The following is a 10026-nucleotide window of genomic DNA, read 5'->3' as shown; positions in this document are numbered from 1 at the left end:
GTGTTTTTTTTTTTTTAAATACCACCATAAACACACATAAAACACAGGATTTGACCTACGCCCAGGAATTATACCACATCATTTTGTACGATGAGAATGTATTTGAGGGAGTTGGTTATATATGTGCCCAACCTTCCTATACCAGCCCCAGAGAATACTCCGTGTTGTGTATTTTTTTTTTAAATACCACCATAAACACACATAAAACACAGGATTTGACCTACGCCCAGGAATTATACCACATCATTTTGTACGATGAGAATTTATTTGAGGGAGTTGGTTATATATGTGCCCGACCTTTCTATACCCGCCGCAGAGAATACTCCGTGTTGTGCTATTATTATTATTATTATTTTTTAACTGTGATCTCTTCTGTGAGGTGGAAGAAAGGGCGTCGAGGGGTTTTATCCAGCAGCAGTCGTTTATTCAGCCGCTTCCCCACACATGGAATCCCTTGATGAACCCATGAAAACAATTGTGTCAAGTAAAATAAAGTACTCAAAGCTACGCCGTCTCACGTTTTGGGCCTGTGTATTAAACTCAATGCAAGCGCACTAGTAAGCTGGCACACATGTACGTATAACAGATATAAAAACATATTGTCAAACAATAAATATTATGAACACCTGGGCAGGCCCTCGGTGAAACCATAACACAACTGGCTTCACGGTAACCGGTAGTGGCCACGAGTAATGCGATGGCCACAGTTGGTAAACAAACAGAATTAAATGAACAGCGTGCCCTGTGGCAGCGACTTCAATGAAACACAGTCCTTCATCAATAAATCCCCAAAAATGACAATAAGCAATAATATTCAAAAGCAAATCAAAAATAGCAAACTGTGCAACGCTTCAAGATCCTCATCAGACATTTTGTTGACTTATAACACTGTTTTTGGATGCTTTTAAACAAGTGCCATAGTAAAGGGTTTACGTAACCACTGTCTGGATTTGCTCATAAAAATAATAATATTAATAAAAGCAAAGATCTAAACATTTTTTTAATCAGGAATTGGGTCATTTATGACAGCCATCAACGGCAAATTATTATGGGACCAACGGGACCAAAACCATAAATCAAAATTGAGCAATATGTTCAGATTTACTCTTATTTCCGCTTAATTAATTTGGCAACCAAATTCAAAGCATTATATGAAGATATCACACATGGCTTTTGTCTTGTGTGCAGGTGTGTACCACAGTGTGTGTGTGTGTGTGGTGTCTGTGTGTATAACCTTAGATTGTCAGAAACGGATCAAATGGATTCAAGCCATCTGCCAAACATTAAAAGGCTCAAAAACAAGACATCTGTGAGTCATTTGTTCCCCAGAGAATGTAACTCCTCTTCACAGGCCACCGCAGCCCACAACTTGGTCCAAATGATACACAAAAAAATTGTTATGCAATGTGTTCAAAAATGAAATGAATGCGGGACTTTCTCTCGGATAAAACGCGCGGACCACCCGTCCTCCCCCTGGCGCCCACGGCCCCTTTGTTTTTCCGGAACTCGCAACCTTGCACGCCGCGCGACCGGACGGCCGGCTCTATTTCCCCGGAAAGCAAAAGCGAGGCCTATTTCGCTGCGTCTCGGGCTGCGGTGTCGCTGGGGAGCTCGGTGTGGAAACAGCGCGTTACTGACTCCGCCAAATGTCACTGTGGTGAATCCTGCATTTGCTTCGACTCCAATCCGCCAAAATGTCATTTTGACACGGAGGAGGCTGCTGCGCGATTTCACACCGAACGGTCTTAACCCCGACCTGAGCGTACAGCGCCACTGTTCCTCACATCCATCCGTTTTTTTTCCCCCCTCATAAAGCAAAAGCCACATGTGCTATTGTTCGTGTTTTGCCACCGCTGCGCGTGTAACTCATGATCCGCGGCGACGACGTGGATATGGAACGTCAATATCCTCCTGGCTTCCTCATCCAGGAAGAGTTTGGCGATCCACGGCGGGGCCCCCGGCGTCTGGCGGAAGCGACATCGTCGCGATGACGTCCGAGCTCCGTGAGAGGTCCATGGGGGTCGAACGATCTGATGTCTGGGAGTCTCCGCGCCGAAAACCGGACGGACTGGTAGGTGACGTGCAGCCGTCGCCGGCCCTGTCACGTTTGCACCGCTCCGCCGCCCCTATAAGTTTCCCGCGCCACCTTGAAGGGCTCACACTGTCGTCCGCCCTTGCGAGTGAGGTCAAATACCGTTTCCTTGGAGAGAGCAAGAGGTAAGGTCGCCCGGCTCTTCCGCTCGCCGCTCTCTTTCTTTCTGGAAATTGGAAAAATGCAATTGAGATTTCAATATGGTGCGGAATTTGCATTAAATTCCTCATCAAAGAAGGACGCTACGCAAACACATTTTTAGCCCGTTTTCTAGTCCGCACATACATTCTACATAACCACTGGCCATTTCGCTGATGAGAGCTCACATTTTTAGATGTTTAATATTTTCACAAGCTTTTTAGCCGCCAGAAATGTATTGGTGTCACAATGTAATTGTTATCGTCGTCGGTGTTGGAAGCCTCACAGGAGGTTTGTATCCTGCGTGCAATTATTTTATTTTCCCCACATATACATTGAACACCGGTATTTCACCGCTCCCGCCGCTTCAATTGCTGTCCGTGTGTCTCCGTCAGAAGCCGCCGCCATGTCAACAAAGATGGTCATCAGCCAGCCCAAACCCTTCATGGTGACCAGCCCCTACAACCAATGGAGCTCCGGCATCTGTGACTGCTTCCAGGACCTGCCGCAGTGTGAGTGTTCGCAGCGGTGAAGGGACGCTATTAACCGAGCGCGCTCTTTAACTCCGACTCGGGAACGCCGACGTACGGTCGGAACCTGCAGCGGAAAAGAACAACCCATCTGGCTCTTGTCAGGTGCCAACATTCCGCGGTGATGATCCGTGCGATAGTGCGAGCCATTTATCTCTCCTGATAACGGCCGGGTGACACACAATCCTTGAACCTCCCGCACGAGGAGTCCAAAACCAACAAGAAGCGCCGTTGTGCCGACCTTGCCGTGAACTCAAATCTTTTTTTTTCTCTCTCATTTTTTTTTTTAAAACCTTCAAATCATTAGCTCAGGTGGAGTTTTGCAAAAGATTTGTGTTGCCGAGAAGGAACCCTATTTGGGTTTTGGGGGGGGGGGGGGGAGTTGAGATGGTTCAGCAACTCTGTCCTTCAACCCGATGTTTTTCAGCCGCTACGCCGGAGCTCGCCGGGTTTGCCGCTTCATCGATCCCGCCGGTCGGGGGGGGGGGGGGGGGGGGGGCCGGGAAACACTGCCTAAAACCGACGACTGTTTCATTTCAGGTTGCTTGGCTTTCTGGTGCCTCCCCTGTTTCGCCTGCAAGACCTCCTACGAGGCCAACGAGTGTCTCTGTTTACCCCTGCTGGACGCCTGCGGATTAATCCCGCCCATCACCCTGTCCCTCAGGGTGTCGGTGCGCCAGCGCTACGGCATCGAGGTAATGGCCGTCCAAAGGGTCCTGCTTATAAAAGTCGTCTTAGACCCCGGGCGGGTGTGGCCGGGGCGGGGTGAGACGCCGAAGCAGAAGGGGCTTGCACAGACTTGGACGACCGCTTTCAAAATGTCAGACCAGTAGAGCTCTAAAAGGGTGTTCTCCTGTTAACCATCAGTCTAATCTCTTTTTTCTTTCCTCAAACCTGTTATGGAGACTCGCCACTCGCTGTATTTACATTCCTGCGCTCTAGATGTTCCAGAGGGAGGAGTAGATAGAACAGCACGTTCTGATCCCTCAATGATTATCTCCGACAATTATTGAGCGCTTGACGGTGGCTCAGAACTACAGGAGCCCGAGTGCCAAGTATGGGCTCGCATCTCTCTGCCGCTCCCCGCCCCTCTTATCCTACGGGATTTTTTTTAGTTCCGATCTCTTCCCTTTGCACGTACGATTCGATAAAGGATCCGCGGAGAGGCGCGGTCCTTCATCGAATCGGCGTCTGCAGGGGGGAGAGACGACGTCCTAAGAGGGAACTTTGTCCCCCCCGCCCCTGCAGGACACGGTGTGCAACGACTGCATCTACGCCTGCTGCTGCGGGCCCTGCACCTGGTGCCAGATGGCCAGAGAGATCAAGACCAGGACGTCCCCCATCACCATCATCAACTCCAGCCCCAGCTGGCACGGAACCGCAAACTCCAACCGTTGACCGGGTCGCCGTGGCCAAATCCCCCCTCCCCCCCCCCCCCCCCTACAGTAACGCGCCTTGGAAATGACTGTCGCTGTCGCCGCTGCCATTGACGTCAGTGCTAAAATCACGATAAGGAGCTTGTCGCCGCCGCCGCCATCTTCTATTAAGACAAAAATCACAAAAAGACCCGTCTCCATATGGTATTTACATAGGTGTAATGCCAAAGCGTTTACCCTTTATCGCCACATTCCTGTCGCCCTCTCGTGCCGCCCCCTCCGCACACACACACGCACACACGCACACACACACACACACACACACACACAGACACTGGTTCTTGATTTGTTTATAGCCTAGGTGCCGGCAGCAGATACAAGGAGTGACGATTTGCTCATGAATGTGTACAGCTGGCACGCAGCCCCCACAGACAAGCCTCTCTATGTCTTTCTGACGACAGATCACTGACGCTGATAAGCGAGTAAACATGTTTCAACATAATGCTACGGCCTCAATGAATTCAACAATAAATTGATCAGGATTCAATGAAACCGTGTTAGTTGTATGCCAAATCTTGTGTGTATTACTACAGCCGGTCTGTTTTTTGTTTTTTTTTGGGGACCTTGAACCGACCATTTTGCCTGTTCCAACTTTTCGTTTTTTTCCTTGTGTGGTAATGTTCAAATCTCGCCAGACCTTTCCCTATCTATCCATCTATCTATCTCTCGCCCCATCATGTGTACGACGCTTATGTGTCCATGAAATATTTTCATTTGAAAGAATGACCATAACTGACACTACCTCCACTTGTGTAAGGATCCCTGAGCAGTTTAATAAAAATCTCTCGCCACTAAAGTCTCTTTTCCTATTGAGCGGTTGAGTGGTGGTTGGGTGGCTTCTATTGAGGCCGACCTATAAACCTCAGTGTGCTCTATCTATTATCTATCTCCATTATGCAAAACGACATGAATGCAAATCGTCACTGTTCGGGGGCCTCGTTCTTCCTTGAATTACCGAATAGCAACTTTGCCCAGGACGAAACACGCAGTAGCTGTGAGTTTCTCTGCATTAGGTAAGTACTTATAAGAATAAATTCAATGTATAGGCAGTTGAGCCTTTAGTCTATATAGGAAACTGGACACAATATTTTGCATATTTCAAATTTTGCAATATGACCGTATAATGATTTTAGTTTTCCACACAGTCATAATGTTTGCCTCTCATTTATAGAAGGAAGTATGTGTAAAAAGAGGTAAGCATATTCATGCGTAGAAACATTTGCATTTTCACCTAACCGAGGTCTTAAAAAATGCAAGTTGCCAAATTGTGAAATAAAGAAACAAGCAATCGAACTGAACTAAGCCCTTTTTCTTTTTTTTTTGTACCCGTGGGGCAAAATTTACCCAGTTTATCAACTTACCCTGCCGAAAGGAGAGTGAAAGTCTAGTTTTCTTGATTAAAGAAAACAAAACAAAAACAAAACATTGTTCGTCTTGAAGAAACGCTGCTGTGTGGTTCAATGTATGTTAACTGTAGTGTGGAAATAAATGTGCTTGAATAACTACGCGGCGCTTAAAGCAATAGTGAAGATGACTGGGGAAAAACACTCTTGCTGACTGAAACTATGCTGGATGTCCATAAGTAAAAAGGAGATGATAATTTAACTTAATAAACAGAAATGGAAAATATAGATGCACTGGATACAAACATGAAATTTAGAATCTCTGGATGTGTGAAGGGGTTAAATTCGGGGCTCAACTCTGAATTCCCTCGGATTTCAGGAAAACAAGTGTTTTGATTGATGGCAATAGGTTGTCACCGGCTGGACGTACACAACGGCAGTCTGAGTAAATGTTGTGAATGCATTGGGGGACATTAAAATAAGTCATATCATGTCACGGGACAATTGGAGGAAGGAAAAACACTACGGGCGAGCGTGCTGAAAGCTTTGTTCACGTATTTGGGCCCGAAGTCAAACCTCCGGCGCGGCACGGCGAACGTGAGAAGAATGCCACGAAAAGACACAACGTTTTAAATCACTGCGTTTCAGGACGTTCCTCGCTGGCCGCCACCGCCATGGCCACAAACATGATAATAACCAACCAGCAGCCTCAGGCCCCGGCCCTGGTAGCCCTCCACTCCAACGGGTGGAGCACCGGCATCTTCGGCTGCTTCGACGACTTACAAGTCTGTGAGTTCACCTTCAGCTTTACGGCTGTTTTCTCTGGCGCCCGGACGTTTTTTTCTAGAATTTCTTGAATTGAACTTGCGAGTCCACTCCGAGGCGTTTTTAAAGGATCGCACGACAGATAAAATGCTGACCTGCCCCTTTGGTTTTTTCGTTTGCCTCCCCAGGCTGCTTCGCCTATTGGTGCTTCCCGTGCTTTGCCTGCAACACCGTGTCCGAATTCGGCGAGTGCTTTTGCCTCCCCCTGTTGGATTTGCTTTGGTCCACCCTCCAGATGGGGCAAATCCCGACGTGCACCCCGCCAATGTCCTTTGCCATGAGGGTCGCGGTGCGCAACCGCTACGGCATCCAGGTATACTGTATGTTAGAAAGATCAGGGGTTCTAGTTAGAGATATGTAAATATTGACACTTCATTTACAACCTGTTAATGCCTACTTGTTGAACATCACGAATACGCGCGCGGCACGCGGCACGCGGCACGAAAGCCGACGATATTCCAGAGATCCCCCCCCGGGGCTACCGCATCTAAGATGTGAACCGCCGCGCGCGTCTTTTTTTAAACTTGTTGTTTTCCGTCTCCTTTCTCCGGCACGTCTCTCTCTCTCTGCTCAGGGGGACATGACGGGCGATTGCCTGTACGCCACGTTCTGCAACGTGTGCTCCTGGTGCCAGATGGCCCGCGAGATCAAGAGACGGCGCCAGACACTCACCATTGTGAACGCCCAGCCCATGATGATGGCGCCCCAGCAGGTCGTCATGACTACCCAGCCGGCGGTCGTCCTCTCCCAGCCGATGGTCCCCTACGCGGTGGCCCAACCGGGCGTCTGCTCGACCGTTGCCATGTGAATGCTGTTTCACTCAGCGGCATTGCTTTCGTTCCTGCCAAAGCTAACCTTTGTGCGCCAGGCTTGAACGCAGTCCATTTAACTGAAAGGGGACCTATTATGCTCCTTTTTACACAAGTTATTATAGGTCTCTGAGGTCCCCAAAACACGCCATTGAATTTTTTTTTTTTTAAGTTTGGGCTCAAACTTTTGGACTTGTTTGGACTCAAACGGGTTGTTTCAGGACATGTATACTGACAAAGCCTGCCCGCAAAAAACGGACTCGGTTGTCTTATTTCACAGTCAGTGTGTTAGTAGGCCCATTAGAGACCCAAATCAATGTGCCCAAGCACCGAAAAAAGTGAGTTTTTCATCATAGTTCCCCTTTAAGAAGTGTAGCTGTTATCTTGATTTAAAAAAAATAATAATAAATGTGCTATATATATATATATATATATATATATATATATATAGTACGAAGAAACGCTTCTGTGTGGTTCAATGAACTGTATCGGCAAATAAATGTGCTTGAATAACTACTCGACGCTAAAAGCAATAGCGAAATGGGTGTAGTATAGTTGAATCATCTTAACTTGGCAACAGGCAAATAAATATGCTTGTAAATATGCTGTGGGAAGAAAAAAAAAAAAAAAAAAGGTTCTTGACCCTGCTCCCCCTCTTGAGCAGTTCAGCCAAGAACCGCCGGGTCCTTCAGGCACCGTGTTGTTCCTATTGCATTTTTTTTTATAACTCCGCAGGGGGGAAAAGATGGCGAGGAGGGGGGTTGGGTGGGGAAGGCTGCGGCGCTGTGATATGACTGTTCACGCTGGACTGACTCGCGCTGTTATTGTAATCATCCAGGCAGACTGTGTTTCTCCCCAGCGGTGACCTTGCTACTTCCTCCTCCTCCTCCTCCTCCTCCTCCCTCCTTTCACTGCCGCGCCCCCCCAGAGCACAGTGGTCACATCGGTCAACACAATGGAGGGATGAATAAAGTCTCAAAGATTGGTCCTTTTAGTTTACTCCTGTATTGTGATTAAACGGCTCGTGGGGACTTGCTTGTGGTGACATATAAACCCGTTGATTGCTGCCGATATGGGAATCCGCCAAAGCAGGCACAAACAGAACCGTCAACGATAACGTGAGGGTTTGGATCCGTATGCAATGAACCGTGACTTTGCACCGGCAGAAAAATGTGTGCGGGAATGTAGGGGGGTGCTGCCGAATATACATGAACGCGCATGGTCGTGTAAATACACACCTAAAGCCAGAAAAACCAGGACTCAAGCTGTAGGTAGCAAAAAAATATATATATACAGTACAGTATATATAAATTTAATGCTCCCTCCATAGTATTTTCCCTGTAGAAAGCTTGAACTTTGGCCGATTTTCTAATATTCAAAAAGTTTAATATGGATGTCTAAATAAGAAAAACTGGGCCGTTTCATATTTTGGACTGGACAATACAAAAAACACCACATTTTTGGATTTTGGATTATTATTATATTATTAATATAAAAATGAGCGAATGATTCTGTGGCATTGCTGGGATGCACCATCCACCAACCCCATTCAAAATGTCTCAATAGAAGAATCAACTTTTAATATATAACTTATTTCTTTATTTATTTATTTATTTATGTTTCTTTTATTTTTATTTTAACTTCAGCCAAGGAGCGAAACTCGGGGGGGGGGGGGTAAACACGATTGCACTGTGGGTAAACAACAGGAGAGACCTGTGTTGGTTCATGAAGGAGTTTGTATAAACAAAAACAAAGATTCAGAATAATTCTCCAGAAGAGACGTCATTCCCGCCGCAGTCGTCCACCGTTCAGGGCGTGTGCCGCCTTGTTGCTATGACGCGTGGGAGCCCTTATCTCCCCGCAAAACCGATGCTGCATTCCATTGAAATCGGGACCTGACTGCGCCGGAGGCATCGTGGAACACGGCTCTTAAGCCTCGTGCGCGATCCGCAACAGACGCAGGCGGCACGCGCAAGCACGGTTCTGTACATACTTCGACGCATTCCACGCACGCACCGTCGATGGAGCGCACGGAGAACCGCGTCAGCGGATGCGCGTGCTCATTCTCAGCTGTACGACCACAGATGCGATGTAGTGATTACCGTTGAGTTGAAACGACTGCAGCGTTGTGCGTCTCGATCGCCTCCCCTTTCTACCCGGCGCTGGAAGGATGCAGGTTGCTGCTTTGGGTTTGGCGTCCTCGGAGGAGCCAGAGGACAGCCGAGGCACCTCCTCCGGATAGGGCTGATAATGCTCAAAGAGGCCGGTGGGTCAGGGGTCAGACTGGACCCTGGACACAATTTAAAGGAAAAACACCCAATGTCCAAGGCACACGAAGGTGTCCGTGTAATACACACCACGTCATAGTCACTGCATGCAGGATGGTGGGGACAAAGGCTCTGCCACCAAACACCGATGTTTGAGTCAGATGTTTGGCAATGAAACCTATAAAATACAAACCAGCACATGGGCATGGGTGACTCACCTGTTGCGCTGGGACTGAATCATTGGGTGTTTCACGGCGCTAGTGACCTCACAAGGCGAGGCCAAATTCAGTTAGCTTGACCCCAAACGGCTGCCGTAGATGGTCGACAACCATGACGTTCTGAGGCGCGCGCCATTCCCATCATTCCCTTTGGCCCTCTGTAAAAGTCATGAGCACACAAGAGAAGATCATGTATATACTGTTAGTTATTAAGTTTATATTAATGCATTGCGGAAAAAAAGAAAAATGTCTGATCTACCCGATACAAAATTGGTCAAATGTCTTAAAGAGGAAGAGGCGCGTCTGCTCCCTGCCTCAGGAACTCTCCCAGACTCATGTCCAGCAACTGAAATACACATCCAAATACA

Source organism: Zeus faber (genome assembly GCF_960531495.2).
Source record: "Zeus faber genome assembly, chromosome: 22".
NCBI lineage: Eukaryota > Metazoa > Chordata > Actinopteri > Zeiformes > Zeidae > Zeus > Zeus faber.
The sequence above is the reverse complement of the archived record's forward strand: the minus strand, read 5'-3'. Positions refer to the sequence as shown.